Genomic DNA, 21,868 nt, shown 5'->3' with positions numbered 1-21,868 from the left:
TCCTGGGCACAGACCTACACACCACTCACCAAACCATGCTGTGGCAGTGTCCTACATCCAAAATAGAGGAAGATTTGCACAGATGTTCGCTCAGCGACAATCTTTCTCAAGCAAAAATAGAGAAAGAGTGGCAACAGATGTTAGCTCAGGACAAATCTTCCTTACCAAAAGAAAAAAAAGTTGCATAGCAAGCTCTCAAACTTTTGGAGAAAAAGTCTGTCCTATCCTTCTGCACTGACAAGTTTTATTTTCTCTTTTCTGAATTTCGCTTTCATGTTTTCTATTTCTATCTTGGCCTTGCACTCATTCTTTTTTTTTAACTTTTTATTAAGATTATGATAATTTACAACCTTGTGAAATTTCAGTTGTGCATTATTGTTAGTTGTGTTGTAGGTGCACCACTTCACCCTTTGTGCCCTCCCCCCAGCCCCCATTTCCCCTGGTAACCACCAATCAGTTCCCTTGTCTCTAACTTCCACCTATGAGTGGAGTCACACAGAGTTCGTCTTTCTCTGTCTGGCTTATTTCACTTAACATAATACCTTCAAGGTCCATCCATGTTGTTGTGAATGGGACGATTTTTGTGTTTTTTATGGCTGAGTAGTATTCCATTGTATATATATACCATATCTTCTTTATCCAATCATCAGTTGATGGGCATTTAGGTTGCTTCCAAGTCTTGGCTATTGTAGATAATGCTGCAATGAACATAGGGGTGCATGGGACTTTTGGAACTGCTAATTTGACGTTCTTAGAATAGATACCCAGTAATGGGATGGCTGGGTCATAAGGTATTTCTATTTTTAATTTTTGGAGAAATCTCCATACTGTTTTCCATACTGGCTGCAGCAGTTTGCATTCCCACCAACAGTGTATGAGGGTTCCTTTTTCTCCACAACCTCTCCAACATTTGTCACTTTTTGTTTTGGTTATTTTTGCCGTTCTAACAGGTGTAAGGTAATATCTTATTGTAGTTTTGATTTGCATTTCCCTGATGATTAGTGATGGTGAGCATCTTTTCATGTGTCTATTGGCTATCCACATATCTTCTTTGGAGAAATGTCTGTTCATGTCCCCTGCCCATTTTTTGATCGGGTTGTTTGATGTTTTGTTGTTGAGCTGTGTGAGTTCTTTATATATTACGGAGATTAACCCTTTGTCAGATAAATAACTTGTAAATATTTTTTCCCACTCAGTGGGTTGTGCTTTTGTTTCAATCCTGTTTTCCCTTGCCTTGAAGAAGCTCTTTAGTCTGATGAAGTCCCATTTGCTTATTCTTTCTATTGTTTCCCTCATCTGAGGAGTTATGGTGTCCAAAAAGATTCTTTTGAAACTGATGTCAAAGAGTGTACTGCTTATATTCTCTTCTAGAAGACTTATTGTTTCAGGCCTAATCTTTAGGTCTTTGATCCATTTTGAGTTTATTTTTGTGAATGGTGAAAAAGAATGGTCAATTTTCATTCTTTTACATGTGGCTGTCCAGTTTTCCCAGCACCATTTGTTGAAGAGACTGTCTTTTCTCCATTGTAGGCCCTCAGCTCCTGTGTTGAAGATTAGCTGTCCATAGATGTGTGGTTTTATTTCTGGGCTTTCAATTCTATTCCATCGATCTGTGCACCTGTTTTTGTACCAGTACCATGCTGTTTTGATTACTGTAGCTTTGTAGTATGCTTTGAAGTCAGGGATTGAGATGCCTCCAGCTTTGTTCTTCTTTCTCAGGATTGCTTTAGCAATTCAGGGTCTTTTGTTGCCCCATATGAATTTTAGGATTCTTTGTTCAATTTCTGTGAAGAATGACATTGGGATTCTGATTGGGATAGCGTTGAATCTGTAGATTGCTTTAGGTAGCATGGCCATTTTAACTATGTTTATTCTTCCAATCCATGTTCATGGAATGTCTTTCCATCTCTGTACGTCGTCATCAATTTCTTTCAGGAAAGTCTTGCAGTTTTCGTTGTACAGATCTTTCACTTCCTTGGTTAAATTTATCCCAAGGTATTTTATTCTTTTTGTTGCAATTGCCACTTGAAATCTTTTAGTGAGGATTAATGTATTTGAAAAAGAGCAACTAAATTATTTGTTAGGAGATATTTAAAATCTCAAATTTTTCTGCCATCATCTTAAAAATCAAACATGTTCGATGTCAATAATATTCTCTCTCTGTGTCTCCCTCTATTTCTGTCTCTCTTTTTCTCCTATTATTCCTCTTTCTTCCTCCCTTCTTCTTTGACCTTAACCATTTAAGTGTAAGTCATTTATTGAGTATTCAACAATACTATAACTTATATCCTTTTTTTTCCTCCAGTGGTTCTTATAGGTTAGGGAAACAAAGAGAAAACACCGCATTTCCTTTGCCCTGACATTTGTGGAGATTTGCCACAAGGTTTTTTATAGGCATCTGCCTATTGATCAGGTAAGTTTATATGTATCATATAGAAAAGGTGGTATGGAGTTTTTTCCCTGTGAAAAATTAACATGGAATTTTCTCTATCCTTTTAGAAGGTAAATTTTACTGAAACAATTTGTAAACATTGTTAAGAATATTAAAAATATATATGACCATGTAGGAGGCGATATGATTTAAAACATTTCATCAAGATTCAGTATTACATTTTATTCTGGATATATTTTCTGTTGTGTTCTGGTAAGGTTATGGGAAACAGTGATTAGAAAAAGTATTGTACATTTAATATTCAAGAGCTTAATCATATTTTACACAAATCATTCTCCTTAGTAAATCATATTCCAAACTTCCTCTCCGTAAATGTAATTATATATTAAAAGTGGTAGATGTTACCTAGGGATATTTAATATTCAGTTTCACTGCAAGTATTTACATATTTAAAAATAATACTGCTTGAATATTCATGGACCACATATATAAGTACATGTCACATGTAGATACACTGCATTTGATTAATGCCCTCTGAATAAATAAAAGTTCTTTACTTCTTCAAGTTTATAAGCATTGCCAATTGATACTTCTGTTGTTCACAGGAGAAAAGTATAAATCTTCACTCTACTGCTCACTCTTGTCATATTAGAGCAACTGTGATTCAAGGCATGCTGAATAAAATAACTAAACCTTTAGCAAAAGTTTTCTAGAATCTTAGAAGAACAAGTACCTTGCAAATGCCTTAATTTTCTGAAGACTTCTTACAAATGGGGATGAACAGAGTGATAAAGAAATCATGTTTTGCTTTTTGTCGTGGCATATTTAGATGGAAATACCTGGCAAATGCTACAATTACAATTTTATTGTATATTTTGATAATTATGAAATATTTTAGGATAAGTCAGAAAATAAAGTTTAAACACACACTCATACCTAAAGGCATATCCATAAAGAATGCTTTCCTTTGGATTTGGGGCACTTTTCTTTACCAAGAAGGACACACATTGACTCTGTATGTTCCTGCATTTTTTTTGTCTATGAAAACTAGTGCTTACTCTGTCGGTAATAACCCAGCAATAAGGTGGTTGTTTGACACGTAATAACTCAGCAAATGACAGTTACTTTGGTATTTACATTTGTATAAGAAAACTGATTCTTACAAGGAAAACACTTTTTTCTTTCTTTCTTTCTTTTTTTTTTTGAAAGATTTTGTTTTTTCCTTTTTCTCCCCAAAGCCCCCCGGTACATAGTTGTGTATTCTTCATTGTGGGTTCCTCTAGTTGTGGCATGTGGGACGCTGCCTCAGCGTGGTTTGATGAGCAGTGCCATGTCCGCGCCCAGGATTCGAACTAACGAAACACTGGGCCGCCTGCAGCGGAGCGCGCGAACTTAACCACTCGGCCACGGGGCCAGCCCCAACACTTTTTTCTTTAACAGTGAAAACACTTTGATGGCTAATTTTGCCTCATCAATTTAGACGTCACCTTTCCTGGCAGGCTTTCATCGTCTGCGAAAACTACGTTAGGTCTACCTCCTTCAGAGGACCCTCTGTTTATTCTGAGGTTTTAGATCACAGAAAATGACACTGGCTGGAAGGTGTTGATCTAGAAGAGATGCTAATAGAATTGGAAGGAGGCCTGGAGACCAAAAATAACATTTATCAAGAGAAAATGTAGCACACAAATTAAGAAAGCAGGGGAAAAGAAGTAGTATACTTCTATAAGAACTGAAGTTTCACAACCAATATAGATACTGGTTCTAAGAAATCCCATGGTGTCCAGTAGAAAGCTCGAGTGAGAAATAAACCCTATCACGTGGAGTTGAAGGTTAAGGTCGGTATTTCTAGGAAAGTGGGACAGGAACATGTAGGGAAGAAGCTGTCACAACGTAATCGATCTTCCTTGTAGCTGTTGCCATATTACAAGTGAATGTGTGTGACCCTGTCTGCTGCTAACAATGAGTTATAATTACAAATAAAATAAAAATTAATAATTTTATATGCCTAGCATACTTTGTATAAATCTTATGAGTTGCTAGAACCGAAAAAACACAATTCAGAAACAAAAGAAGTCTTAAAATTGGTAGGTTTGGGGGCTGGCCCTGTGGCCGAGTGGTTAAGTTCCTGCGCTCCACTGCAGGTGGCCCAGTGTTTCGTTGGTTCGAATCCTGGGCGCGGACATGGCACTGCTCGTCAGGCCACACTGAGGCAGCGTCCCCCATGCCACAACTAGAAGGACCCACAACTAAGAATATACAACCATGCACTGGGGGGCTTTGGGGAGAAAAAGGAAAAAAAATAAAATCTTTAAAAAAAAATTGGCAGGTTTGACATGTGATTCTGTGGAGTTCTGTTAACCCACTTGAAATTAGAATATTACCTTATTTGATTACTATCTACTAATACTGTGTTTTCCAATATTTGAGTATTCTCTATAGGCTACAGTTTTTATAAGTAATTTAACAGAAAAAAAAATACAAAGATATGAATGTTGTGGGAATACTTCAACATACATTAACTAAAATCTTAATTAGCAAAGGTGATTTTGATCATAATACCAGCAAAACCAAAATATTCATAAATAAACAAAGAAAATGAGCTTATATAAAATGAGAAGTGCCCTAACTCCCAGGTTGAATGTGCCTTCCAATACACTCCTAACAAACCCACCAAGGTCAAAGCAAACTGAAATAAATTGATCCACGTCTGGAATATTTGTCATGAAACAAAGATGAAGACTCCCAGATGGGGCCATTCACGCTTTCTCTGATTTAAAATTTTCTTTTCCTTGGGTAATGTCTAAGTATTAAATGTGACATCATCTTTCAATTTTTGAATGATCTCATTTTGGCCTTTGTTTTTTATCTCATGAAACGTTACAAAATTTTACAGATTAGAAAACTGACGACCATGAGATCAGCTATTTTGATGTCGATCCTCATAGATTACGAATTGCACAGTTGAGATTTTTAACTCACATCCATCACGCTCCGAAGTGTCTTTCTGTTGGACCATACCCCAAAAATCTGCATAGGGTAGAACAGTTTATTTCAGAAAATCATAAAACTTATAGATACGTGCCTTGTTTCCATGTGATCTAAAATAGTTTAATATAGAATTTTCAGTTTTTTCTTAAAGCAGAATGAGAATACTCCTCTGACATCACTTTTCTATAATGTTTTTATACTAGCTTTAAAAAAAATTCTTACCCATGCCTAATTTAACAACTTTTTCTTTTGTCATATTTATCAATATTTCAGAAACTTCCAAACTATTTTCCATAGAAATAGCAATTTGTATTATTTTTATACTCATATTTCATTGGTCTATAGAGCACAAAGCTAATTTTAAGTATAATAACACCTACAATTGAAATAAATAGCTTTGTGACCAAAACAGTTGATTCTTGGTAAGCAAACCACTCAGATGTTGGGAGCAGGGTCTGTCTTACCATTGAATGGCTTACTAAACTTGAGGGTCATGCAGTATGTCTTACGCAAAATAGAAGGCATTCATTTATCTAGAATAGAATCTTATTTTAAAAACTTCCATTATATAGCAAAAATTGGAGGTTTGTTTTACACGACATATAGTGACAAAATTCCATAAATTTCAATGACGTTTGGACAAGACTACAGGATCATCATGTGTCTCCATACCATCTCAGAGCCCATATTAGAAGCTGAGTGAATATTGGTTGAATGGAGAGTTGGGTGGTTGGAGGTATAATGTATAACTTTCAATCTAAGAATGATTCGTTCACTCTATTCAACAAATTATTTTTGAACACCAACCTAAGACAGGCATATTTTTGAACGTTGAGAATAAGGCTACAATCAAAGTAGAAAAAGCCCTGCTCTCATGAGACTTGCATTTTAGAGCATATGATAGACAATACACAAGATAAATTGGTAAAATATAAGAAAGCAAAGTCTATGAGATAGCAATACTTATCTATAGACTGTGTAGTGGCAAAGGCAAAAAATTGCTAATTTTTGTGCTCTTGCACGCTTGGGTACAAGCAACTTGGGTATGATGCCGTGGAAACAAGGTATACCAGAAGGTCGTAGTGAACAGCATGAATGATAGGTCACTTCTAACTGCCTTCTGAATGGGAAACTCAGGATGTTTCTTGGTATTTATGCACTGTAAATTAAAGTTCACAGTTACATCAAACTCTTTTTTTTAAATCTGATCCTTCAAGCATGACGGTTTATCATTTGACTTTCTTACAGTCAGTACCAAAATGCAGTTTGGTCAGCAACAGCATGTTAATGCAACTTTCTGTAGCTCTAGTACTCAATTCTTTAAAGGTTATTTAAAATACTTCCAAGTGTACTTTATATGGAAACTCTTGAAATCTCACAAGAAAGACTGATGAATACCTTTTTCACTTTTGATCTTCAATATTATTAATTTTTTCATTGCTATTTTCAAGAAAACATTTTGTTTAAAACTATCTTAATGTGTCTTATTGATTAGGTTTCCCATCCCCCACCCCTTCTATGTAAAACCTTGATCCTTTCATTAGAGTTGCTTTTGGTTTAATACTTAGTTTTATTATTTTCCTGCTATATATTTTTAATCATTCAATAAGACAAAGAAACAAGTCTAAGAAAACAGCATTGAGTAAATCATGATGGAGATTTTGGGATGAATATGGAAAGGATAAAAATGATGAATGTTAAAAACTAAAAACTGTTTTGGTTGAAGGGCTCTTAAAGATGAGATAATCCAAATATTTTCATTGTGACTCAATCTCCCTTACCAAAACAAATGCTCATCTAGATACAGTTATCTGAATTCTTCCTTAAGGATAGTAACGGAATTTATATAGGTAGAGCTCTAGTTGTTTTTGTTGTTGTTGTTTCTTCATATTGACCAAAATTCTTTGATGATAAACTGTAAGTTTGATAATTTTGAGATGAAGAAAGATTTTAAAACGTCTTCTGCAAGTAACTTTCTTTCTTTCTTTTTTTTGTGGTGAGGAAGATTGGCCCTGAACTAACATCTGTGCTGATCTTCCTCTATTTTGTATGTGGGACACTGTCACAGCATGGCTTGAGGAGCGGTGTGTAGGCCCACACCTGGGATCTGAACCTGCAAACCCCAGGCCACCAAAGTGGAGCACGCAAACTTAACTACTACGCCTCCAGTCCAGCTCTTGTAACTAACTTTCTTGAGCTTCCCCAATGCTCTGTCCTACTATATTTCTCTCGATATATTGGAAAGCCAGTTTTAAGACTGCAGATTTTTTTAATCTTTTTATACCAATGTGTCTCTCCCGGTGCTGGATTTCAGAAACCAACCTTTTTGTTAATGGTCAAGAATCCCAGCTTCAATCATCTGTTCAAAACTATCTGAGTTAATCATAGATCTGTATGCCTACACGTAAATTTGAGGGTGAAGTAACATGTTTCTAAAGAAAAAGAAATGGAACCCATCTTTGAGTTTACAGGTTGATTTTGAGAGAAGTAACCCTTTTAACACGTATCTGTTACAATAGCAATAGTGCATCATCTTGTTTCAGGTTGCCTGCCAGCTGTTTGGAGCAGAACTTCTCAAGCATTCTGGTCTCAGGATTCCTTTGCATTATATATACTGATATTCATTTTGTTAGTAATTAAAACTGCAGAATTTAGAACATATTAATGGATTAATTTATTTAAAAATAGCATTAATAAAGTAATTGCATTTTAACATATTTAACGAAAACGGTGACAGTATTTTCCAAAACAAAGAATAGTGGGAAGAATTGCATTGTTTTGAATTTTTATAGGTCTTTGATTTCTTCTCCTATCTGTCCCTGACTTCAACCTGTGGGGAGACCACATGTCAAGTAGATAGCCTCTGGAAAACTCCACTGGACATTTTGAGAACTGCAGTTTTAAAGATTTATCCATAGGGATCTTGGGTATTTCATACATGATTTCTTAGGAATATTAGAATTTTTTTCAATATGGTTGTGAACGTCATTTTATTTAATCCCAGTATGTTTTCTGAGCGGTTGTAGCCGGCTGCTGGAAAGACAGTTAAGTGACATGTTTTGTTATTGTTTCTTCTGGCTTTTATTTTTCTCTTAAATTCTCTTTTTCTGATGCTGATGAAACAATACAGTCTCTCTTTGTCTTTATACGCACATAGGGTATTTGACACAATTGCTGATATATCTGGTTTAGGCCTATCATGTATTTGTAGTTTATACCTTATATCTGTCTGTGTTCCTTTTCTCTCCAATCTTGGCTTCTTCCTGATTAATCAATAATCATGATATTAATATTTCCCCTTTGTTAGCATTTGGTGAGGCATCCCTTTACTTTTAGTGATATCTCTAGAGTTTATAATATTATTTTTGATACTATAAAGATGATTATACTATCATCCTTTTCTATTGTCTCAAGAGACATTCTCCCATTCCTGTGAATCTAGATTCATGTCTGCAAAATTTATTGACATTTTAGCTGCCATTTATAATTCAGTAATAAGTTTTCATGGAAAAACCATACTAAACAGGGCTCAAAAATCTTGATGCTATTTGTTACATATATGCTTCCCCCTTTCAAATTTTCTTTCTTTCCTGTTCCTCTGAGCTGCTGTCTAGGAATGATTTTTCTCCTGCATGAACAACATCACTTTTATTCCAGTTCACACGGGTCTGTAGTCTCTTTTCTTGGGTCCCATCCTTTAACTTCTGTGTTCTTTAGTGTGTTTACATTGTTCTGAATTGTCTTTCAGTTCCCTAAGTCTCTCTTGGGCTCCCTCTAATCACCTTTTAAACTCATTCATTGAATTCTTAATTGAAGTTGTATTTTTCAATTCTGTGACATGTGTTTGCTTTATTTTTATAGGTTCTGGCTCTCTGCTTACCCTCTCCATCATATATTTCATTTCCCTGAACATATTGTGCATAATAATATTGAAATTTGTATTTGATAATTTGATTATGTTTATCTTCCTTTGGTCTCTCTCTGCTGTTCAACTCGTGTTCACATTTTTGGAGAAAGTCCTGTGTTTCTATAGGTCTGGTCATTTAGATGGAGAGATGGATATTGTTTATGAAAAGTCATGTAGATAACTCAAAGCTCTGGCTTTTGTTTCCCCATTGAGGGTTTAGTTTGCTTCAGGCTGTCAGCTAGGCTGGAGGCCAAATCAATCATAGATCAACCTAATTTAAATTAATTGTAACTGGGCTTTGATTCCTGTGATGAGTGGTCTGTTTCCGATGTATGCATGCTTTTAGTGTCTGCTCGTCATAGTTTTATCCAAAAACTGGAAGTTTTACCCTCCTTTCCCCTACTTTTAAACACAGCTTTTGTTTTTCCATTTCCTCTCCTGTAAGGCTTAAATATTTCACATTCATCATTCACTGGAAATGACAAATAATGCCAAATGGAGCTCACAATTCTGGATTTTCCTACTTTTCAGTATCTTAGCTGTATAAGTCCTTAGTAACTTGTAGCAATCTCTTGACTTCAAGCACACAGTAACCATTTGTCAGCATCATGACACCAGGCTTCATCTCAGAAGTGTAGAGCTGGAAACACTTCACTCCCATACTCACAACAAGACACAAGCTAGACAGACACACATTAGTGATTTTTGTTGAACCCATCAGAGAACCCAGGTCACAGAGAATGGTGAATTCATAGGGGAACCTGAGCTTTTGCTTCCTTGTGGCAGATGCCACCTGATAATTCATAGGCCATAAAGTTTAATCTTCCCACAAGAAAGTTTTAGAAATTGCTTAAGTTTAGGTGTAACCTACTGAGAGATTGTGAAGCTCCCGGTGTCCACAGTCATGGGGAAGTTCCCACCACTTGCAGGCTTTTCTTTAAGGATACACACCTGGCTCTCAAAAGGAGCATTAACTGAGGAGAAACCAGAGAGAGCCTCCCTCCTCCTGTGTGGCGCTGGCTGGTGGAAACACAGCCCCTGCTGAAATCATGTTTCTATCTCAGCTATGGTACAAAAGATTTATTGCACTGAGGAAAATTCCCATCACAGCTGTTGGAAGACCAGGGAAGCCCCTACACACACTGCCCAACACATCTTTCTTATATCCCTGAGGTAGCTAAAGCTGTAATCTGCAGGGGGAACAACTCCTAAACTGTAGCCTGAAGACACTGGTGGACATCCACAGCAGCAGGAGAAAGAGGGAGAAAGGGAAGAGAGTCTGCAGAAAGAAACTTGACCCCTGGAGGAGGGGAAGTAAAACTGGTGAAGGCTACAGCTTCAAGTCAGGTCCACAGCCTGAGGCTTGAGATGATCCAGGATCAGAAGGTCATAGAATGCTCCCGCATGACCTTTCCCCTCCACCACTATCCTATCAAGTCCCAAGGAAAACTGATAGCGGAAAAGAGTTAAGAAAGCTGCAAGAATGAGACACTTTTAGGGAAGCAGCACAAAGGGGAGACCAAAACCCAATCAGGTAGAAAAAACAACAATTAAAACAAAAAGTATTACTCGTAGGAATTGAAGCCTCTGGTGGCCACAGCAACACGGCAACCAGAGTAACAACTAACTTTACACACAATCTGATTCCTGAATAAGGTTCACACAGATCCGCATACTAAGGCCAACGAGGAGGAAATGGCGCTGTTCTCCAAACATTAAGAAAATGTCCCTTGTTGTCTACTGTCTGATACAATATGTCCAACTTTCAACAAACAATTAGTGAGAGTGCAAAAGTCAAGAAAAAACACTCTGAAGAAACAAATCAGTTAGGAGAACGAAACACACATGTCACACAAATATCAGAACTACCAGGCAGAGAATTTGAAATTGCTATGATTATTATGTTAAAGGCTCTAATCAAACATACGAGAACAGGTAGTAATTTCAGGAAAGATACGGAAACTGTAAGAAAGAACCAAATGGAATTGAGAAGAAGAGAAGAATCAAAAGAGAGGAATCTGCCAGCAACATGATCTTGGACTTTCACAGCCTCGAGAGCTGTGAAAAATAAATTTTGCTGTTAATAAGGTACCCAGTCTATGGTGTTTTGTTACAGCAGCTCAGATGGAGTAAGACAGAGGTTATACGGAAGCTCTCTGTCCTTTCTTTTATACTTTTTTGTAAATCTAACTTTATTTAAAAATAAAAGTTTATTAAACATTGTCTGGATATTCTAATTGTTCTTGTGGAATAATTGAAAACAACCCGAATCGCCATTCCTTAGCTCAGTCCCATTTTTAGAGGGTTTTTAATGCCAGCCTGAGTAGTTTTAATTTTATGTTTGTGGAATATCCAAACAATAATAGGACATGATCAAAGCAGTTTTTTGAGAATACTGTTCTTTCTGGAATTTGAATAAAAAATAACTTTCGAGACCAAGCACTAAGTTTGAGGGTATTGCTATGATGTACTTCTGAGTGTGAATTAATAATTGGATAGAAAATGGTGGTGATGGGAATAGAAAAGGACACATTGATAGAGGTTGAGAAGGAAGCACGGCTAGGACTTTGTGACATATTACAATCTTCTGATAATTAACATTATCTGATCTTCAATATAATTCTTTATGTTTCTAATAATTAACAGAAAGCAGGGCTTTCTGAGGATTAACATAATTTCAGTTAACTTATCACTATGGAACAAATGGAATTAATACATTAAACTTATTCTCACCTTAGCGTATGTTATTTGTATACCTGAAGCAACTAGTATGCTAATCAAAACATTGCATTCTGTGCTCAGATAACAAGAGAAGAATATTACTAGAGCCAGGCACTAAAATCAAATGGTCTCCCAAATAAAATAGAGATCAAGTACTTCTTTTTGCTGTTGTTGTAGTTGGTTGTGGTGGTGGTGGTGTGGTTGTTTAGGAATTCTTTTCTTTTTTTGTTTTTAAAGATTTTATTTTTCTTTTTCTTCCTCAAGCCCCCAGGTACATAGTTGTGTATTTTTCGTTGTGAGTCCTTCTAGTTGTGCTATGTGGGACGCCACCTCAGCATGGCCCAATGAGTGGTGCCACGTCCATACCCAGGATCCGAACCAGCAACACCCTGGGCCACTGAAGCGAAGAACGCTCATCCAACCACTCTGCCAGGGGGCTGGCCCCAGGAATTATTTTCTTATTTTCTCTTTATTTTTCTTTTACTTTTATGTAATACTGAAATTACTAATTATAATGACATGATATACTCCCTAATTTTTGTTTTAGAATAATAAGACCATTGATTTCAAGTCATTCATAGCCTGTGATTGAGACAAGGAAACCATACATAGTAAAGGCTGAACTTATATATATTTGAGTGATTAAGGAAGGAATTAATGAATACTGAACGGATTCAAAATTAGAAAACAATTCTTATTAAATAGTGGTGAAAACATAATTCTTCTAGGAGAGTAATTCATTGAAATTCCAGACATAGAGTGCAGTTAGAATCACATGATGACATGTATGAACAACAAATGTGAAGAACTTCATTTTTTTTACCTGCATTCCCCTCAGTAAGGATTGATAAAGACAAGTGAAAAATAGGAAAGACAATAAGACATTTAGCAGGGGCCAGCCCTGTGGAACAGTGATTAAGTCTGGCATGCTCTGCTTCGGTGGCCCAGATTTGCAGGTTTGGTTCCGAGGCATGGACCCACACCTCATCAGCCATGCTGTGGTGGTGACTCACATATAAAATAGAGAAAGACTGGCACAGATGTTAGTTCAGGGCTAATCTTACTCAAGCAAAAGAAGAGGAAGATTAGCAACAGATTTAGTTCAGGGCCAATCTTTCTCAGCAAAAAAAAAAAAAGATATTTAGAAAAAAACAAAAAAAATTGAAGATATTTTATTAGAATTTTCCTTCAATGTCATCCATGGTACTCCTTACTGAACAATCGGTTTAACTCTGTGTTTGTAATTTTATATTTCTGTCCATGACATTTTCTGCTTATTTTTTAATTATTAAAGGAAAATAAATAGTCAGATGGACAGGATGTCCTTAAGCCTATTTCCCCAAATTTCCCCTATGTTTGACGTAAGATAAGCTGCATGTGAAGGCAACAGTTATATCCCTTCACTCCAGTAATTTTAAAACTTGACTTCTTTCCTTCCTTGCATATGGTGCACATGCTTGATGTATCTATTGTAACAACGCATCTGGGCACAGTGGGCTGCATCTTCGATGATAAAGTGTTCCTTAAAGCTTTACAGTTCTTCTTTTCTCAAGACATTTCCAAAAAGCTATTCAGAAAAAAAAAAATCCATGTGCCTATTAGAACACAATAAAAAACACTTTATTCTTGGAAAACTGGAGTGTGAAGTAGGAGTTTTGGGTTTCAAAAGTATTCTTAGCCTTCCTGGAAGAAATGGAGACATTTTCTTTAATAGGTTATTCATTCTTAGGCTATCTTGGAAGCTGGAGTCACTGCCATAAAAAAATATTATGGCAAACAATATTTATTTTTTAGTCTTTTAAGAAATAAATGCTCAGGTACTGACATTTCAGAAATGCCTTTCTGAAAGTGAATTAATTAAATGTTTTTCCAGCTACAGTTCTGAGAAACGACAGCAATGCTCTTTGGTTATTCAGGTTAATGGCAGTTTTGTGTTTGCAGGAAGGCTCCTTTTAGGACAAATAAATATCTACTCCCATAGGTCTTCCAACACAGCCGTTTCAAAAGATTTAGAGAGAGAACACCTGGTGGCCTATGATAGATGCATTTATGTGAGTGAGTGTCTAAAAACATCAGCTTGAAAAGAAACATCCATAGATTCTTTATAATATAAATGTTTATATAAATAATGTTTTCAAAACAATGGAAAAATGAAGACAAGGTTTTATCCAATTCCATAACACATAAGAGATGCAAAAAAACAGGAAAAGCATTCCAAAGGGCTTTATGATTTTAGTTTACATTGATTCACTATATTGAAATAAATCCCATAAAGTAAAACCTAAAACAAAATACGAATATTGTCTTAGTCATTTTGGGCTGCTGTAACAAAATACCGTACACTGTGTGGCTTATAAACAACAGAAATTGACGTCTCACAGCTCTGGAGGCTGGGTTCAGCATCTAGTGAGAGGCAGCGTTGTGAAACTACAGGAAACCACAAGGGATGTGAAAAGTAATGTACTATGTTGAAATCAATGGGAACTGGTGGAAAAGACTTGTTAAAGGCTAGAAATTAATCTGAGACTTCGGTGCCCAAAAGCTTTAACATCAACTAGGGCTGCTTAAAATAGTTCTAAGTATCATATTGTTAGACTTTGAAAGGCTTAATGTTAAAAGTGAGCATTAGTTGAGATATTTGTTCCAGGTAGGTAATTTCCACAAACAGCATAGCATATAGAAGACATGGACATCTTTGATTTTGTGTAATAAACTTAGAATAGATTAGCCTTAATGTTTGTTCTGAGATAGAAATAATTGACTATAAAATATCTATTCAACTTAATTGATACTATGTTGGTATTAAGCGTAGTAACAAATAGAAGGATTCACTCTTTCACTGCTTCTAGGACATGTGGTAGAGTTTAAAGATTACTGTATGTTTTCCTTCAGTTTCCTCAATAATTCCTGTACCCAGCCCCTCTTACATTGAACATCCCTTTAATGGCTTTAATTTGTTTAAAGATTTAAATTACTGTTTACACTGGTAACAATTATGAAACTAAGATGTTGACTTTGAAACTGGAATTCTTGCCATAATTTAATTTGTGCGGAAGTTATTTCTATGTGTGTGTGTGTGTATGTGTGTGTGTGCTAAGAATTCTGGGGAGAAATAAGGGAGGTGAGGGGTATTGGATTGTTTTAAGTGCCTCTGACGTCTTTTCTTTTCCATCCATCCTCCCAAGAAAAGAGGTTGTCTCTCTTGCCTTTTTTGAGAAGAATTGTCACCATACCGTAAAACTTACATGAACTAGTTGGGTGACCCTAAATGTTTATTCAAGTCCTCTCTATCTTTTATTTCAACTTAAAATTCTGGAATTCTGTGTTTTAAAAAACAAATCAGAAGATCTGAGAAATATAGTTTTGAGAAGTACAAGATACACACAGAACTAACTAGTTAATTAAGTTAGACAATAGAGTAGTTTGATACACATCTAATTAGATTTTTATAATAAAAAGGAGACTCAGATGTGCCCCTCATTTTTTTTGGCCTTGGGAGCATTATCTTGAAATGTCGTGTGGAAATATTGCGTCTGTGTACATGCTGACTTATTCCTAGTACGTCTGTATTCTGTATAAAATGAAACAACAGCAAAAAAGATTTTTAAAAACTTGCATAGCTTTGGCAGGCTGCCACTGTTCCTAGTCTGAATTCAAATTAGTCCATTGCTGAAATTTAAATTGGAATAAAAGAGCCATGGGATTTTTTTTTTCAATAGTTATCACTGATGTTTACAAACTTTCAGAACAAACTCAATCGATGCCAACACACACTATTGCAATGATTGTTTCAAATGAATATCAAACCGTAATAAACAAATCTGAGGCTCTAAAACTATATTCCACTTTTTTATAAAATGCATACACAATTAATTCCACATATGTTATTAAGATACAGTTTTCTAGAATCATAGATAAGTAAACATTGCCTTCTATGATGAGTTAAATCAACCTAAATCATTTTTAAAAACAATAAGAAGAGATCAAAATCAAATATTTTGAAGATGCAGAAATTCAAAATTTGAAAATTATATGTCTCAACACTCCTTAATCTATACCAAAAACCTTTTACTACATTTGAAATAATTTTACACTGTTAGTAGTGTTTATCTGATTAATTCGCTTTATAAGATTTATAAAATTTGATTATAAAATAGTTTGTGAAAGTCATTAGCCTACAAGTCATTTATAATCATTTTGCATGTTACAAAATATTGACTGATGGAAAATTTTTAAAAATTTTGTTATAAATTTCTTGATAGGTCAAATTTTGAGTAGCTGATGTACTTATTTATTACTACATAATTTAATTCAACTTCTGTATTAGTCAGGGTTCTTTAGAGAAATAGAATCAATAAGTTGTGTAAGGAATTAGCTTCCATGATTTTGGAGGCTTGACGAGTTCAAAATCTGATGGGGTTGGCTGGGAGGCTGGAAACTGGAAATTGTTGTGGTTACGATCCAAAGGCAGTCTGCTGGAGAGCCAGGGGCACTGGATGATGCGGAAGAAGTCTGAAGCCAGCCTAAGCAGAACCCTCCCTTGGTTGGAGTGGGCTAACCTTTTGTTCTCCTCAGGCCTTCAGCTAATTAGATGAGGTCCACATACATTATAGAGGTCAGTCTGCTGTAATCAAAGCCCACCAATTTAAATGTACATCTCAGCCAAAAACACCCTAACAGAAACATCTAGAAAAAGGTTTGACCAAACATCTGGACACTATGCTCCAGATAAGCCGACACGTAAAATTAACCATCACAAGTCCACCCTTTGTCAATTTGGCACCCATAGGCAACTCCTGAAACCATCCTTAACCTCCAAATAAAAGCAATAACAGGGTCATACTTTTGCCTCACATGATACGACCCTCCTGTATAAAACCAAAAATATACTAACTCTTTTCCCAGAAGAGATGCAAGGGCCTTGGATGATGTTTACTCTTCTCCTTAATATCCTGTGCTTCATACTATGATGTAAAGCTAATAATACTTAAATACTATAAAGTCGACATATCTTATGTTACATGATGAGAGAATAAGAGAGGGAGAAAAACAAGATATTTGCTTAATATCTTTTGTGTGTGTGTGTGTGTGTATGTATACTAAATATCCTGTTTAGATAGATAGAGATGGACTGATACACACAAACTTATCCATAGCAAAATAAAGAGTAAATACTTATGACAATTAAAGTCTTTGTTTCAGTAACTGGTCACGTGATCATAGCTGGTATTTATAACTATCTGCTTCCTCTATTCATTTCATATCATCTTTGCCTTCAGCAAGAACCTCTGCTGGTTATAATTCTTTACCTAATGGAGTGACTCAAATTCCTGAAGGATCTGGGCCATTAGTAGTCCTGCCTGGATTGGGTTGTCATTGTTATCCATTGACTTTAATCACAAGGTGTGGTAATACTAACAGATGTCCTTGATGATCTCCTATGTTCCAGACACACTCTTCCTTCTTCTGTTGTGGAGTAGCAGTCCAATTTCTCCTTGGTAGTCAGGAGCAATCACACCACCTGGCACAGTGACTCATTTCTTTGTTGATTTAGAGGCACGAGGATCCCAAAGTGGCCAAGGTGGCAGCCTTAACTTCAAGTTCAGTTGACTCATTGTTGATTCATATCTTCCGGGGGAAGCATTCCTCTCATTGGAACTATATCCTCTAGGCCAGCAGAGCATAAGGACCAGGGTCAGAAAGCAAAGTTTTGCTAGTGGGTAACAGTGAAATTTTGCTGTTATGAGAGGTAATAGTGCATGGTGCCACTCTCATTTCCACCCTTTGATTCTTTCTTATTTATTTATTTAATTTATTTATTTTTCATGTATTTATTTTTTTTAATTGCAGCAACATTGGATTATAACATTATATAGCTTTCGGATGTACATCATAATATATTTTGAATTCTGTGTAGATTACATCATGTTCACCACCCAAAAACTAATTATAGGCCATCCCCTCACATGAGAGCCTAATCACCCCTTTTACCCTCTCTTCTCCCCGCTTCCCCTATGGTAACCACCAGTCCAATCTCCAATGCTATGTGTTTGTTGTTGTTTTTATCTTCTACTTATGAATGAGATCATATGGTATTTGACTTTCTCCCTCTGACTTATTTCACTCAGCATAATACACTCAAGGTCCATCCACGTTGTCACAAATATCTGGATTTTATCCTTTCTTATGGCTGAGTAGTATTCCATTGTGTATAAATAACATATCTTCTTTATCCATTCGTCCCTTGATGGGCACCTAGGTTACTTCCAAGTCTTCGCTATTGTGTATAATGCTGCAATGAACATAGGGGTGCAAGTATCTTTATGCCTTTGCATTTTCAAGTTCTTTGGATAAATACCCTTGACTTTTAGGCCCCATGAATCCTGGCCTCTGCTGAGATGGCTGGGATATCATGAGTCCCAACCACGATCTCTTTATCAAATGATTTTCCAGCCATACCTTTGGTATTCTTTCCAGAGCATGCTTTCTTATTTTTTGCAACATGCATAGGCTGAGAATTTTCTAGGACTTCAAATTCTGGTTCATTTTTGCTTAACAATTCCTTCAACTTATTTCTCTCCTCTCACAGTTTACTATGAATAACAAGGGGAAACCAGACACAGCTCCCCATGTTCTTTATACTACATAAATTCAAAGTGTTTACTACCTAACACATTTGTTGTTAGTGTTGTTGGGTAGACTCCAAGTTGTGGCGATCCTGTGTGCAGCAGAGCAGAACCCTGCCTGGTCTTTTTGCACCATCCCCTCACCTTCTGGTGCTTTATCAGATAATGCTCCACTGATGTTCATAGGGTTTTCACGGCCAATTTTTTCTGAAGTGAGTGGCCAGGTGCTTCTTCCTAGTCTGTCTTAGTCTGGAAGCTCTACTGAAACCTGTCCACCATGGGGGACCCTGTTGGTATTTGAAATACTGGTGGCATAACTTTTAGTAACACAGCAACACACAGTCACCACAGTATGACAAACAACAGATGAGTGGTGTGGTCCCCTGATCCAGAAACAAACCCAGGCCATAGTGGTTAGAGCACCGAATCTGAGCTGCTAGACCACCAGGGCTGGCTCCTAACACATAACATATAAAAATTTGAATACAATTCAGACTGTATAAAAGATTTGAATACAACTCAGAGTCTATGAAGGAATAAATTTGATCAATTGCTGATCTAATTAGAAATGTCACAATTTTGAGAACATCTTTATGAATTCTTTTACAACTGGTGTCTTTAGAAACTAATGATCACTTTTTACATGAATCATGGCCAATTTAGAATAATCAAATGACTTAATGGTAATGGAATGCAGTTGAGTAAGGATATACACGATATATTATAAATAAATATATTCATATAAATTGCCTTGGGGATTAGGAAGCAAAGTAATTCTCTATGCTGACGATAGTTATTTTATGTTTTCTCTTCTTGAAAATAGACACAAAAACTAACATTTAACTCACACTAAGCCTCTTTAATCTTCCATAAGTTCCTGGTGTTAAAGAATGCTTAATCTGTTTAACCTGTGTATGTGTTGAGCAAAACTAAATTATGGTTACTAGTAAATGTTAGCCTAGAAGACAGTAAACAACATAAGCTATAAGGACTTTTGTTGTCATTGTCAATAAGTAAAATCTTTAGAATTTTCCATGAAGGCTAGAACTTGTAATTAGAAAATGAGTAACAAAGCTGAGGCTCCACTGTTCATTATAGAATGCTGATACACAGGAAAGAGCATAGTGGTATTCTAAGCTATGTCCAGGGCTGAGATTGGGCAATACTTGACACATCTGATCAATTGGTTAACCTGGATTAAGTGAAAGCATTCCTACATTGGTAGAAGAGGGAAATTGAACAAGACCAAATGGGGTCCATTTTATCTTCCAGCTCAGACCAGAGTGTTGTGGCTGAGTTTGAATTAGATTTCTCTGTCTGTGGGAAGACAAATTAATACAAATTTAGTGGCTTAAAACAAGATAAACTTATTGTCTTGCAGCTCTGTATGTTAGAAGTCTCACATGGGTCTCCATGGGAAAATCAAGGTATGAATAGAGTCACATTTTTTTCTGGAGACTCTAGGGGAATATTTGTTTCCTGTTTATTAAAGTTGTTGTCAGAATTCAGTTTCTTGCAGGTATAGTACCTACATTGCTGTTTAGTTTCTCGTTGTCAGCTAAAGGTTATTCCCAGCCTTTAGAGGTTTCCCATATTTCTTGCCTCAAAGCCTTCTTCCTTCATATTCAAAGTCATAAACAGTGGGTTAAAACTAGAAATCAATTACAAGAAGAAAACTGAAAAATTCACAAATATGTGGAGATTAAGCAACTTGCTACTGAACAACCAACAGGTCAAGAATAAATAAAAAAAAAAATTTTGAGATGAAAATGGAACTACAATGTACCAAAATATGTTAGATGCAGCCAAAGTAGTTCTAAGAGGGATGTTCACAGTAATAAATACCTATGTTAAGAAATAAGAAAGATCTCAAATAAACAACCTAACTTTACACCTCAAGGAACTAGAAAAAGAAGAACAAACTAAATCGAAAGTTATTAAATGGAAGGAAACATCAAAAATCAGAGTAAAACTAAATGAAATAGAGACTAAAAAGGCAATAGAAAAGATCAATGAATCTAATAGCTAGTTTTTTGAAGAGATAAACAAAATAAACAAGCTTCTAGCTAGACTCACCAAGAAAAAAAGAGAGAAGACTCAGATAAAACCAGAAATGAAAGAGGTGATGTTACAAATGATACCAAAGAAATACAAAAGATCATAAGAGACTACTATGAAGAATTACATGGCAACAAATTGGACAATCTAGAAGAAATGGGTAAATTCCAAGAAACATGCAACCTACCAAGACTGAATCATGAAGAAAGAGGAAATCTGAACAGACCAATTACTAGTAAGGAGATTGAATCAGTAATCAAAAACCTCCAAACAAAGAAAAGTCCAGGAATATATGGCTTCACTGAGGAACTCTATCAAACATTTAACAAACTAACACCAATATTTCAAAACATAGAAGAGGAGAGAATACTTCAAAACTCATTTATGAGGCCAGAATTACCCTGGTAACAAAACCTGACAAGGACCCTGCAAGAAAAGGAAATTACAGGCCAATATCCCTGAAGAACATAGATGCAAAAATCCTCAACAATATTAACACACCACAACAATACATTAAAAGGATCATACACTATGATTGAGTGAGATTTATCTCTGGTGTGCAGGAATGGTTCAACATCCACAAATCGATCAATGGTATACACCACATTAACGAAACAAAGGATAAAAGTCACGATCATCTCAATCGTTGCAGAAAAAGCATTTGACAAAATTCAGTATCCATTTATGATCACAACTCTCAACAAAATGAATATAGATAGAATGTACCTCAATGTAATAAAGGCCATATATGACAAGCCCACAGCTGACATCCTGTTCAAAGGTGAAAACTAAAAGCTTTTCCCATAAAATCAGAAATAAGACAAAGATGCCCCCCTCACCATTTTTATTCAATATAGTACCGGAAGTCCTAACCAAAGCAATTAGGCAAGAAAAAGAAATAAAAGGCATACAAACTGGAAAGGAAGAAGTGAAGCAAAGCTGTCTCTATTTGCAGATGGCATGATGTTATATATAGAAAACCCAAAAGACACCACCAAAAAACTATTAAAAATAATAATTTAGTAAAGATGCAGGATAGAAAATCAATATACAAAATCTGTTGCTTTTCTAAACTATCAGAAGGAGAAATTAAGAAAACAATCCTATTTACAATTGCATCAAAAAGAATAAAACACCTAGGGAGAAATTTGACTAAGAGGTGAAAGATCTGTACAG

This window comes from Equus asinus, chromosome 2 (assembly GCF_041296235.1).
Source record: "Equus asinus isolate D_3611 breed Donkey chromosome 2, EquAss-T2T_v2, whole genome shotgun sequence".
Lineage (NCBI taxonomy): Eukaryota > Metazoa > Chordata > Mammalia > Perissodactyla > Equidae > Equus > Equus asinus.
The sequence above is the reverse complement of the archived record's forward strand: the minus strand, read 5'-3'. Positions refer to the sequence as shown.